Below are 13,431 nucleotides of genomic sequence, written 5' to 3'. Positions count from 1 at the left end.
CCATTGGTCTATGTGCCTATTTTTATAGCAGTACCATGCTTTTTTGTATTTCCAGCACAGTAGTACCTGTACATATTAAGTGCTCTTAGATATTTACTGAACATGAATCCATATATATTTAGAAACGAGTTTTCTAAATATTTATGATTATTTAACTTTTATTTTTAGGTTCAGGGGTATATGTGCAGGTTTGTTATATAGGTAAACTTGTGTCGTGGAGCTTTGGTGTACAGATAATTTCATCACTCAAGTACTAAGTACCATTAGTTATTTTTTCTGATCATCTCCCTCCTCCCACCTTCTACCCTCAAGTAGACTCCAATGTCTGTTTTTCCCCTTTTTTGTATCCATGTATTGTCATCATTTAGCTCCCACTTATAAGTAAGAACATGTGGTATTTGGTTTTCTGTTCCTACATTAGTTTGCTTAGGATAATGGCCTCCAGCTCCATCCATGTTCCTGCAAAAGACATGAGCGCATTCCTTTTCATGGCTGCATAGTATTCCACAGTGTATATGTACATTTTCTTTATTCAATCTACCATTGATGGGCATTTAGGTTGCTTCCATGTCTTTGCTATAGTGAATAGGGCTGCAGTGAACATACATGTGCATGTCTTTATGGTAGAACAATTTATATTGCTTTGGGTATATACCCAGTAATGGGATTGCTGAGTTGAATGGTAGTTCTGTTTTCAGCTCTTTGAGGAACTGCTATACTGCTTTCCACAATGGTTGAACTAATTTACACTTCCACCAACGGTGTATAAGCATTCTCCTTTTTCCACAACCTTGCCAGCATCTGTTATTTTTTGACTTTTTGATAATTGCCATGCTGACTAGCGTGAGATGGTATCTCATTGTGGTTTTGATTTGCATTTCTCTAATGATCAGTGATGTTGTGCTTTTTTTATTTTTTAAGTTCTGGGATACATGTGCAGAATGTGCAGGTTTGTTACATAGGTATACACATGCCACGGTGGTTTGCTGCACCCATCAACCTATCATCTGCATTAGGTATTTCTCCTAATGCTATCCCTCCCCTAGCCCCCACCCCCTGACAGGCCCCTGTGTGTGATGTTCCCCTCCCTTTGTCCATGTGTTCTCATTGTTCACCTCCCATCTATGAGTGAGAACATGCGGTGTTTGGTTTTCTGTTCTTGTGTTAGTTTACTGAGAATGATGGTTTCCAGCTTCATCCATGTCCCTGCAAAGGCCATGAACTCATCCTTTTTTATGGTTGCATAGTATTCCATGGTGTATATGTGCCACATTTTCTTTATCCACTCTATTATTCATAGGCATTTGGGTTGGTTCCAAGTCTTTGCTGTTGTGAATAGTGCTGCAGTAAACATGCGTGTGCATGTGTCTTTATAGTAGCATGATTTATAATCCTTTGTGTACATACCCAGTAATGGGATTGCTGGGTCAAATGGTATTTCTGGTTCTAGATCCTTGAGGAATCGCCACACTGTCTTCCACAATGGTTGAACTAATTTACACTCCCACCAACAGTGTAAAAGTGTTCCTATTTCTCCACATCCTCTCCAGCGGCTGTTGTTTCCTGACTTTTTAATGATCACCATTCCAACTGGCATGAGATGGTATCTCATTGTGGTTTTAATTTGCATTTCTCTAATGATCAGTGATTATGAGCTTTTTTCATATGTTTATTGGCCTCAAAAATGTCTTTTGAGAAGTGTCTGTTCATATCCTTTGCCCACTTTTTGATGGGGTTGTTTGTTTTTTTTCTTGTAAATTTGTTTAAGTTCCTTGTAGATTCTGGATATTAGCCCTTTGCTACAAAGAGAATAAAATACCTAGGAATACAACTTAAAAGGGATGTGAAGGACCTCTTCAAGGAGACCTACAAACCACTGCTCAGCAAAATAAGAGAGGACACAAACAATGGAAAAATACTCCATGCTCATGGATAGGAAGAATCAATATCGTGAAAATGGCCATACTGCCCAAAGTAATTTATAGATTCAATGCTATCACCATCAAGCTACCATTGATATTCTTTACAGAATTAGAAAAAACTACTTTAAATTTCATGTGGAACCCAAAAAGAGCCTGCGTAGCCAAGACAGTCCTAAGCAAAAAGAACAAAGCTGAAGGCATCATGCTGCCTGACTTCAAACTGTACTACAAAGGTGTTGTGCTTTTTTTCATATGTTTGTTGGCCACATGTATGTCTTCTTTTGAAGAGTATCTGTTCATGTCCTTTGCCCACTTTTTAATGGGGTTGTTTGTTTTGGCTTGTAAATTTAAGTTCCTTATAGATGCTGGATATTAGACCTTTGTCAGAGGCATAGTTTGCAAAAATTTTCTCCCATTCTGTGTATGTTGTCTGTTTACTCTGTTGATAGTTTCTTTTGCTGTGCAGAAGTTAGTTGAATCCCATTTGTCAAGTTTTGCTTTTGTTGCAATTGCTTTTGGCATCTTCGTCATGAAATCTTTGCCAGTTCCTATGTCCAGAATGATATTTCCTAGGTTATCGTCCAGGGTTTTTATAGTTTTCAGTTTTACATTTAAGTCTTAAATCCATCTTGAGTTGATTTTTGTATATGGTGTAAGAAAGGGTTCCAGTTTCAGTCTTCTGCATATCGCTAGCCAGTTATCCCAGCACCATTTTATAGTGATTCTTTCCCCATTGCTTGTTTTTGTCAGTTTTGTGGAAGACCAGATAGTTGTAAGTGTGCAGCCTTATTTCTGGGCTCTCTATTCTGTCCCCTTTGTCTATGTGTCTGTTTCAGTGCCAGTACCCTGCTGTTTTGGTTACTGTAACCCTGTAGTATAGTTTGAAGTAGAATAATATGATGCCCCCTCCTTTTTTGTTTTTGCTTAAGATTGCCTTTGCTATTTGGGCTCTTTTTTGGGTCCATATGAATTTTAAAATAGTTTTTCTAGTTCTGTGAAGAATGTCATTGGTAGTTTGATAGGAACAGCGTTGAACCTGTAAATTGCTTTGGCAATGTGGCTGTTTTAATGATATTGATTCTTCCTATCCATGAGCACGGAATGTTTTTCCATTTGTTTGTGTCATCTCTGATTTCTTTGAGCAGTGTTTTGTAATTCTCATTGTAGAGATCTTTTACCTCCCTGGTTAGCTGAATTGTTAAGTATTTTATTCTTTTTGTGGCAATTGTGAATGTGATTGTGTTCCTTATTTGTCTCTCAGGTTGGCTGTTGTTGGTGTATAGGAATGTTAGTGATTTTTGCACATCAATTTTGTATCCTGAAATTTTGCTGAAGTTGTTTATCAGTTCAAGGAGCTTTTGGGCCAAGACTGTGAAAATTTTTTAGATACAGAATCATGTTGTCTGCAAACAGGGATGGTTTGACTTCCTCTCTTCCTGTTTCGATGATCTTTATTTCTTTCTCTTGCCTGATTGCTCTGGCCAGGACTTGCAATACTATGTTGAACAGGAATGGTGAGAAAGGGCATCCTTGTCTTTTGCTAGTTTTCAAGGGGAATACTTCCAGCTTTTGCCTGTTTAGTATGATGTTGGCTGTGGGTTTCTTCTAGATGGCTCTTATTATTTTGAGGCATATTCCTTCAATAACTAGTTTATTAAAAGTTTTTAACATGAAAGGATGTTGAATTTTACCGAAAGCCTTTTCTGCATCTATTGAGGTAATCATGTGGTTTTTATTTTTAGTTTGGTTTATGTGATGAATCACATTTATTGATTTGCGTGTGTTGAACCAGCCTTGCATCCCAGGAATAAAGCCTATGTGATTGTGGTGGATTAGCTTTTTGATGTGCTGCTGGATTCGGTTTGCAAGTATTTTGTTGAGGATTTTTGCCTCTGTGTTCATCAAGGATATTGACCTGAAGTTTTCTCTTTTTTATTGTCTCTCTGACACGTTTTGGTATAAGGATGATGCTGGGATCATAGAATGATTTGGGGAGGAGTCCCTCCTTACGAATTTTCTTGCAATAGTTTCAATAGGAATGGTACCATCTCTTTGTGTATCTGGTAGAGTTTGGCTGTGAATCCTTCCGGTCTTGGGCATTTTTCAGTTGGTAGGCTGTTCATTACTGAATCAATTTGGGAACTTGTTATTAGTCTGTTCAGGGCTTCAGTTTCTTCTTGGTTCAGTCTTGGAAGGGTGTATGTGTCCGGGAATTTATCCATTTATTCTAGATTTTCTGGTTTGTGTGCATGGAGGTGTTGAGAGTAGTCTCTGATGGTTGTTTGTATTACCGTGGGGTCAGTGGTAACATCCTCTTTGTCGTTTCTAATTCTGTTTATTTGGATCTTCTCTCTTTTATCCCTTTATTAGTCTAGCTAGCAGTCTATCAATTGTATTAATATTTAAAAAAAAAACAGCTCCTGGATTCCTTGATCTTTTGAATGGATTTTTGTGTCTCAGTCTCCTTCAGTTCTGCTCTGATTTTGGTTATTTCTTGTCTTCTGCTAGATTTGGGGTTGGTTTGCTCTTGCTTCTCCAGTTCTTTTAGTTGTGATGTTAGGTTGTTAATTTGAGATCTTCCTAACTTGCTGATGTGGACATTTATTGAAAAATATGGAATGCTTCATGAATTTGTGTGTCATCCTTGCACAGGGATCATGCTAATCTTCTCTGTATCATTCCAATTTTAGTATATATGCTGCTGAAGCGAGCATGGTATGGATTTTTCAAAGTGTATAATGAGTCACTATTAATTTTTATATTGAAGACAATATCATTATCATGCTCAAGATCATTTGTAGGGCTTTTATCCAGAGATGTGATGAAACAATGCTCCAAATTCTAGGACTCCTTATGCAGTGATAGGAGAAAAACAATGACCAAACCCTTATGAAACATAGGTAGTTAGATTTCTTTGAATACAATTACCATTTTTTAAATGTGAAACATGTCTTTAAGACTCCTGCATGTTAAGGTCAGCAGTGATTAATTTAGAAACTGTGAATGTTAATTGAAGGCACAGTTTCTTCTGAAACCTTTTAAATGTTTGACTCATGCTGCTTAATTAGAAGGGCAAAAATCACTCCATTGTGTAGATATAGGGAGAGCTTCTTTTCCCCACTAATGTGAATACATATTTGTTGGGTTGTATGAAAAGAGAGGAAGTAATTAGCCAGGTGAAATGGGTAAGGTGACAATGACTTTGAGATTTCAAATTATTTCCAATCTTAGGTTTTACTAAGCTGTACCAGTGTACCTGGTCCTAATCCAATAGTTAAAAGCCAATGTTCTAATGCTTTAATAAGGTTGGAATTACACACCATGGTTTTGTATCCATAGATAGGTAGCCAAAGCATTCTAGGATTTCCTCCTGCCATAATTTTTAATCTAACTAGTAAAGTATATAATCTACAAAAGACTGCAATGGCCAAGTCTTGGAAGTATCAGTTATTCAGATGAAGCCATTTCTTTGTATTTATTGTTGGTTTGACCAAACCTAAAATTGAAGAATTTTTCAGAATTGTCCTTGCTTCTCTTTCAGATACCCCTTATAAATTGGAAGACATTTATAGAGTATCTAAGATTTGGAATAAAGTTTTCACACCTTCTCCAAATCTTTCTCATGAGGTAGATGCAACCTAAATAATCAAAGGGAAATAATATCAGGTTGAGAAATGTGTAACATTGAATTATTGCGGTGTTTGTGTATAAAGTGAGATACACTCACATAAGAGTTGTTAGGCTTACATGGCAGACCCCTGGGGCCCTTCCTAGGAAAATTCACGGCAAATCACAGTAGTTCAATATCCCTCCTCACCACTACCATCCAAAAGAGGTAAAATCTATTAAAATCAGCACAGAGGGCAATAGTGGCAGAGAGAAGGCTGAAAGAGATCATGGCTGTAATGCTATGGTAATGGAGATCAGGGTGTGGTTATGAATTGATGAATTGTGTCTTCTTGCATCAGTGCTTTCTTCTTTCCTCTTTTCTCTTCTGTACACTCCCATCCTGAGTCACTGGAACTCTTTGAATGCCTGGTTTCCAGAGGAGAAAATCATCTCATAATGTCTCGATTTGTCATAACTAGACATAATGACTAAGAACCAATTTCAGTTTTCTAGCTTTTGTTTTTTGTTTGTTTTAATTCACAGTTATGTAGATACAGCCATTGAGTAGAAGTTATAGAGTCAACCCACTTCTATTTTGGATGTGTTTCCTCCTGATAAGTTGAGCATGAAATCTAAATCTCACGAATTTTGAGTATTTTGAAGTCTGTATACTGTTTAGAGTTTTGACCAAAATAGTTTGTTACAATATGCTTTGTTTTACTTAAGAGACTATATTGTCAAAATATAAATATACCTAAAACTATAATTTCTAAGTGCACCCATTAGGAAAAAAAGCATTTATCAAATATTTTCACATATATATTAAAAATGTCACTTGATACTAGAATAAAATTCCATGTGTTTTATTCCCTCAATATGTCATTAAAGCAGAACATGCTGTGAGGAAGAAATAAAAAGAGTGAAGCACGTTTTCATTGTGGAGTTCCACTCTCTATGTCTAGAACTCTATATGATGGTGATGGGAATTAAAATGAATTTGATGTTAGCAGTAATTAATTTGCTTATTCTAATAATATAATGAATTAACAGAGATTTTTGTTCTTATATCAAGTGGGAAATGATTTTTTCGTTATGTAAATATAACAAAATGTAAAAATTTTAAGAAAGGACTGCATTTAATAATGATTTAGATAAAACAATGGGGTTTTTATTTGGTTTTGGGGGTAAAGATTTTTTTGTTTTGGGGTGTTTTTTGGTTTTTTTTTAACACTTTAGGTTTGGGGGTACATGTGAAGGTTTGTTACATAGGAAAACTCATGTCATGGGGGTTTGTTATACAAATTATTTTATCACCCAGGGATTAAGCCCAGTACCCAATAGTTACCTCTTCTGTTCCTCTCACTCCTCCCTCCCTCTACTCTCAAGTAGACCCCCAGTGTCTGTTGTTTCCTTCTTTGTGTTCATAAGCTCTCATCATTTAGCTCCCACTTATAAGTGAGAATACGTAGTATTTGGTTTTCTGTTCCTGCGTTAGTTTGCTGAGGATAATAGCTTCCAGCTCCATCCATGTTCCTGCGAAAGACATGAGCTCGTTCTTTTCTATGGCTGCATTGTTTGCTTTTTAATGTGGAATGAAACTATTTCTTTGCCTGTTGAGTTCTGTTACATAGGTTCACAGGCTAAACACATCACCATCACGGTGAGTTGTGTACAAGCTATGAGTAAAGGAAGGCACCAAATCTCTGTTCAAGGTTCCTATTCCTCCCATGAGTTAGAGAGGGAGGCATAAAAGTAGTCCTTGAGTAACGGAGAGGTTCATATATACACCTTATGCTCCTAGAACCATACCACATTCATGCCTAGCCATCTATATATCTAGATTTTTAATGAATCATCTAAGTGAGCAATAAGATAGAGGGCTGTAGTAAAGGAGTCTTTCAGTCAGTGTGAATAATTACACTGAAAGTATTTGCTTTGTCAAATATATTATTAATATATCATAAAAAGTTTCGGGCTAGGTGGGGTATCTCATGCCTGCAGTCCGAGCACTTTTGGAGGCCGAGGCCGGTGGATCACCTGAGGTCAGGTGTTTGAGACCAGCCTGGCTAACATGGTGAAACCCTGTCTCTACTAAAAACAAAAATTAGCCATGCGTGGTGGTGGGTGCTTGTAATCCCAGCTATTCGGGAGGCTGAGGCAGGATAATCTCTTGAACCCAGGAGGTGGAGGTTGCAGTGAGCCGAGATCGCACCATTGCACTCCAGCCTGGGTGACAAGAGTGAAACTTCATCTCAAAAAAAAAAAGTTTCTGAGAACATATGTGAATTTATAAGACCTGTCAGGGAAAATGTATGGTCATAAAAGGAAAAAGCATGTGCAATCATTGCTTAGTGTTTTTGGTGTTTCATGAGTAATGGAAAAATAACTGTACAAATATTAATGTGATCAAATGAAACACATTTAAGCAGATTAAAAAACCATAGCAAGTCATCTTTTTCATTAAATAACAGAAAAATTGTGTCCTGACAGTGAACTCCAAACATTTTTCTACCCAAGTATTGTTTAATTTTATGTCATGTATGCTCAGTAGAATTCTTCAATTACACTCTAAATTTTCTAAGTGGGTTTCCCTTGGAATTTTATGGAAAAGGGGAAATATCTTTGGACTATTTTATTATTTCCAATAGAAAAATACATATTTTAGCACTAATACTTTTTCCCCAGGAAAATTTAAGGTCCTGCATAATAAAATATTAGGGAAAAATTGATGTGAGTTTATATAAAATATTAGGAAATCAAGATGGTGGGGCATAATTTAGGGGTTTTGAAATCCACATGGAGAAGTCAGTGTAGAGTCTCAAGCTGTGTCACAAAATGACGTTGTAATCCACAAAGCTAGTTGAAAATGATTATTTAGCTCATAGACACACACAAAAGTTCTCATCTGCCCTTCTGAATGACTGTAAGAACAAGCCCATGCTGCCCTCGGGGCAGGAAAATGGTCCAGATTCTCAGGGCAAAAAGGTATTGTGAACCTCTTTGGCACAGCTTTAAAGAGCACTCCCATTACCTTCTTAGTCTTCCAGGCAGGATCTTCTTTTCTCCTACCACCTCCTTAATTAAAGCAACTCTAAGTTTTCAAACTGTGCCTCCCACCAAGCTTTGGTTTAAAGGATTCTGAGAACAAATATGTAAAACTATTAAACCGACCAATCACCAGCAGCTCATTTCCTTGCCTTCGTTTCTCCCAGAAATCTTTCCTCCATAAGGAAGTATTAACATATATATATATTTTGATGAAACATTGTATAAAGACATCCTTTTATTTCTTATTTAATTTTAATGTTGAAGTCTACACATCTTCAGAGGTGAATTGTAATATAAGTAAAAAATCTAAAAGATTGGAGATATTTTTACTAATTCAAGTATGTTAGCCCATACAGATTATTTATCCCTTTCTAAATGAGTATGTGTGGTTGGGGAGGTAACTCATCTTTTCATCCTTCATATATATTCATTTAAGTATTTCAGGTTCAAGCATAGCATAGCTATGAAAAACCAAGTCCTAATAATATTATACATGGAAAATAAGCTTTAATATACCATGTACTTTATAACTTTACTAAGACTTTTACTTTCAAAATGTCTGACCTCCTCTGTAAAGATAAAGACAAAGTGGAGAAAGTGGCAGAAAATTCAAATGATGAGAAAGCATGAAACTTGTTAAGTGTTTATGAGTGTGCTTGAGTGTCTAAGGCAGAGGATTTGCATGAGGAAACAATAAGATATAATATTGGAAAGGGGCTTAGAGCCAAATTGTGAAATCATTGACTCAAAATTAGAAACACCTGAAAAGGTCATTTACTTACACCCTTTCTCTGATGCACAAACCTCCTCTCCAGCATCACTAAGAAGCAATCATCCAGTCTGTTACATATTTCCCATGTCATCCAACACATGACTTCAAAGGCAATCTATTTCATTGTTTAACAGCTCTAATAACTAAAACTTCCTTCTATTAGAACTGTAACTCCCACCATTGCTCTTAGTTTTGGCTCTGGAATGCCACATTTTTTTATCAATTATTTTGAATGTTAATCATTAAAAATAACATTGTGATACACTTCTGTGTGATTTATGTCAAATTCCATAAGCTATAACAATTTGAATTCATTTTGCTCATTATCCAGAAGAGATGTATGTATTTCTTATTATGTGTCAAGCACTGTAAGTAATTTTCATATGCAAATGTATTCATCCTCATAACCTATGAGGTAGGTACAATTATTATCACCAATTTTCCCACATAAGGAAACTGAGATACAGAGAGGTTAAGTAACTTACCCAAGGCTGTATAGCCAGTGAGAGGCAGAAAGAAACAGGGCTACAAGTTAGCATACCCTAGTAGGAATGACTTATTTACCAACTCATTTCCAGTGTCTTTGCATTTAAAGAGGGAACTAGAAGAGATAAAGTAAAATACTAAAAATGGAAAAATCCTTCACTGGATTGCCATAAGTTGAGCTTAATGCTTTTTTTCTCGTTTCCAGGTGACTCACCCGTTGATCCAATTCTTCCATCTTATATATGACTCTCCCTATCCTTGTTCTCTTTCAACTCATATTTCCATTTAATTTCTTATTTTCAGTTTCAAATAAAGAGTTGGGAGGGCTACTTTACTATGTCTTAAGCATCTTGTATACTGGTGTATTCATTTTCTTTTCTTTTGAAATCAACAACTAAATATTTATATTATGTGTAACTCACAGATCTTGGTAGTGTAATTTTAGGAAATGGTAACATTTTGGAGTACAGAATGTGTTCTTTCTCCAGATACATCTGAGTTGCTTTAACAGTTTAATTTGAGTTTTCATACCTATCTTTATAGTTTCAGCAGTTGTTCAAAAGATTCCATCACCATAGATCACCATTTACTAATGTTACCAACATACAATGGACACAGCCTTGAAATTTGAATCTTGTAGATCCCAGTAGGTCTATACAGAGAGATAGGTTCAAAAAGATGGAAAATCTGCTTCATAGAGAGAAGTAACTTGTCTAATTTTAAGTAAAACTCTACCATTTGAAACTCAAAATACAGGTACAATAGATGTACTATCCATATTAGGGTGTGTGTATATGCAGGAGTATCTGTCAGAACTCTGCTCATATCCTTTTGGCATTCATAGTTCCAACAACCACAACTCCCTGTCTCAGGGAATTCTTTGCCCAATGCAGTATGCATGACCAAAAAGCCCAGGGCTGGTTGGAAGTGTCAGGAAGTTACCATTGGTTAACCCAGTAATCAATGACAAAGTAGAACTGGTAGATGAATACTCAATGCTCCTTGCCCTTCAGGTAGAACAATGATGAGGCATGTTCTACCCAGTTTCCCAGAGGTTCTCAATAGGATTCAGTCCTAGTTTCCCACAGTGGTAACCAATCATTAACACACTCCATATTGACCACTTTTGCTTTTCTTTCTTGTTTTTCCACTCCCTGCTGGTAATTACCTCCTAAATGTGGGCTGAAACCTTAGTCTGAAGTTTTGGTTCTGGGGAACCTAGGTGGATATTCTCTTTACAGAAGGAAACTCTGTATAGGCATAGTCATCTATGCCTTGGAGCATAGGTGCCTTGGAGGCATGCCTTGGAGGTATATACTGCCCTTGGAGACAATGTTGTCTCAGTTTTTCATGCCGGTACTTGGCAACTGTGTTTACAGCTATGTGTACTATCTTTATAGATGGTTCCTTTTTCCTGCTGTCACTGTCATTAGCACCCAGATTTTTGTTTTCTTTACTTCTGTTTGTTTTTTATTTTCTCCTATTGTTATATTCTAAACACAGAAACATTCTGCTTAGTGGGGTGAGGCTCTGGGCATGCAATAGTAAGATAGGCATTAATCTTTCTTCTCCTCTGTAATTTACTATTATAATCAACTCAGTCCCCAAATTGATTCTTCCTTCACCCTCATATCTGTTAATATTGCTATGTTCTATCAATTAGGCCACACAAACATCTCCTAAACTCAGCCACCTACCCTCATAGACACACTCCCAGCTGCAGACCTTATTGTTTCTTGAAAACCTCAGTTTCTACACCAAGTCCCTCAAATCTCTAACTACCCTCACTCTCTTTACATTTCAGTCTGTCATCTACCCTACTTCCAGAGTATTTTTCAAGATTATCAATTTTACTGTGTTATACTCTTGTCTTAAAACCCTTCAGAGGTGCCATATTACCTTGATAACTGTTCAGTTCCTTCACATGGAACACAATATCCTTCATTATCTGGCTCCTGATCACCTCTGCAGACATGTCATTGTTCACACACCCAACTAAGCACTACTATCCAGCCCCGGTGAGCCATTTTCAGTTTCCTGAACACATCATGACTTTTCAAAGGGCCTTCCAGGTATGCCTGAGTCTGAAGCCTGTTCTCTTTCACCTATACCATGGCACCTCCCATGTGCTATTTCACAAATGCAGCTTTAAGCAAAAATTTCCTGGGAGCGAGAATGAGAAGGAAGGGAATATTATTTCAAGACTTTTACAAAATAATTGTAGGCATTTCACTTGGGAATTTCTAAGTGCAATAGAAATCTGAGTGAGTAGGTAAAATAGCTACATAAATAAAATGCACACCTTTTAGGTCACATGGGGAGATTGCCTTGAGGTTTAAATAGCTGAGATCATTTCCACATTCCTCACAGCTAGCCATCTATAATTAAACAGTGATACCAGTCGGCACACATTCATCATCTCCAAAGAAAAGGAAAGTCACCTCTATAAATCTCAAAATATGGGATATTAAAAGTTTGTTTTTATAATAGCTGGTACGAAACAGTTTGTGCAAACACCAATCAAAAGTAACTTCTACTTTAGCTGAATCCATGACCCAAGATTCAGAATTTACTCCTGTAATAAAATCTACTACTACTCTTTTCCTTTCTAAAAGCAAACATAAATAGACTAATAATTTAAATCATTTTTAAACAAAAAAGTTTGGGTTTGATTGGCATTAGTAAATTCGCTATTTAATTTATTGGGTACCAATCAGCTTCTTACAAACACTTCTAGAATGTTATGCCCTAGTTCACACCTTCACCTCATGCAATTCTCCCTCTCATTACCTTGATTGACTGTGGAAAAACAATGCTTCTAAATATAACTCCCCTTCTGAAATGCTCTTGGAATTTCTTCTGTCTGCCTCCTATTTTCTTTACCAAAAAACACTCTTTCTCCCTCAAATAACAACAGGTCCCAAGATGTCAAATTTCTAGAAAGAAACAGGACAACACACTCTGTATTGCTTGTTCCTTGGTCATTTTTCAGGGACTAACTATATATAATTGTCTAGGCCTACGGTTGGTAAATTTTTTTCTGTAAATGGTCAGGTAGTAAATATTTTAAGCTTTTCAGGCTGTACATTTCTGTTACAACCACCCAGCTCTGCCACTGTAGTACAAACACAGACCTAGACAATGCATAAATGAGCATGGCTGTGTTCCAATAAAACTTTATTTACAAAAGTAGGCAGCAAGTAGATTTGGCCCATGGAACATAGCTTGCTGACACCTGTTCCAGGCCACTTAAATCCTCTGTAACATCCCTTACACCAACAACGAAAGGTCATTCAAATTATTTTAATACAATTTTGTTGAGCAAAGCTTATGGCAGTCGCCATCTTTCTTTGAGGACTTCTGATCTCAAGGTAGACATAATAATGATAGGTACATCCACAGCACATGAAATGATTAGAAACGACAATAGAGAGATTGACGTATACACTATCAATTGCACGTCGAAGGGAACATATGATTAGAGACAGAGCAGAGACTGGGAAAATTCATTCTGGCTATTCCCTGTCAAGACTGAATGGGGATGTGTTAATCCAGTCAATCAATTTGGAAGAGTGGAAAAGGATGAGATTAGGT

The 13,431-nt window shown here is 36.7% G+C and overlaps 1 non-coding gene across 1 annotated transcript; it reads right to left on the bottom strand.

Annotated features, from left to right (window-relative positions):
- Nucleotides 1-4,529: 4,529 nt before the first annotated feature.
- LOC115833375 lies at nucleotides 4,530-4,636 on the bottom strand. The gene has a single exon (XR_004028813.1). It is a non-coding gene; the product is annotated as a U6 spliceosomal RNA (small nuclear RNA).
- Nucleotides 4,637-13,431: the final 8,795 nt, after the last annotated feature.

Source organism: Nomascus leucogenys, chromosome X (assembly GCF_006542625.1).
Source record: "Nomascus leucogenys isolate Asia chromosome X, Asia_NLE_v1, whole genome shotgun sequence".
Taxonomy (NCBI): Eukaryota; Metazoa; Chordata; class Mammalia; order Primates; family Hylobatidae; genus Nomascus; species Nomascus leucogenys.
The sequence above is the reverse complement of the archived record's forward strand: the minus strand, read 5'-3'. Positions and strand labels throughout refer to the sequence as shown.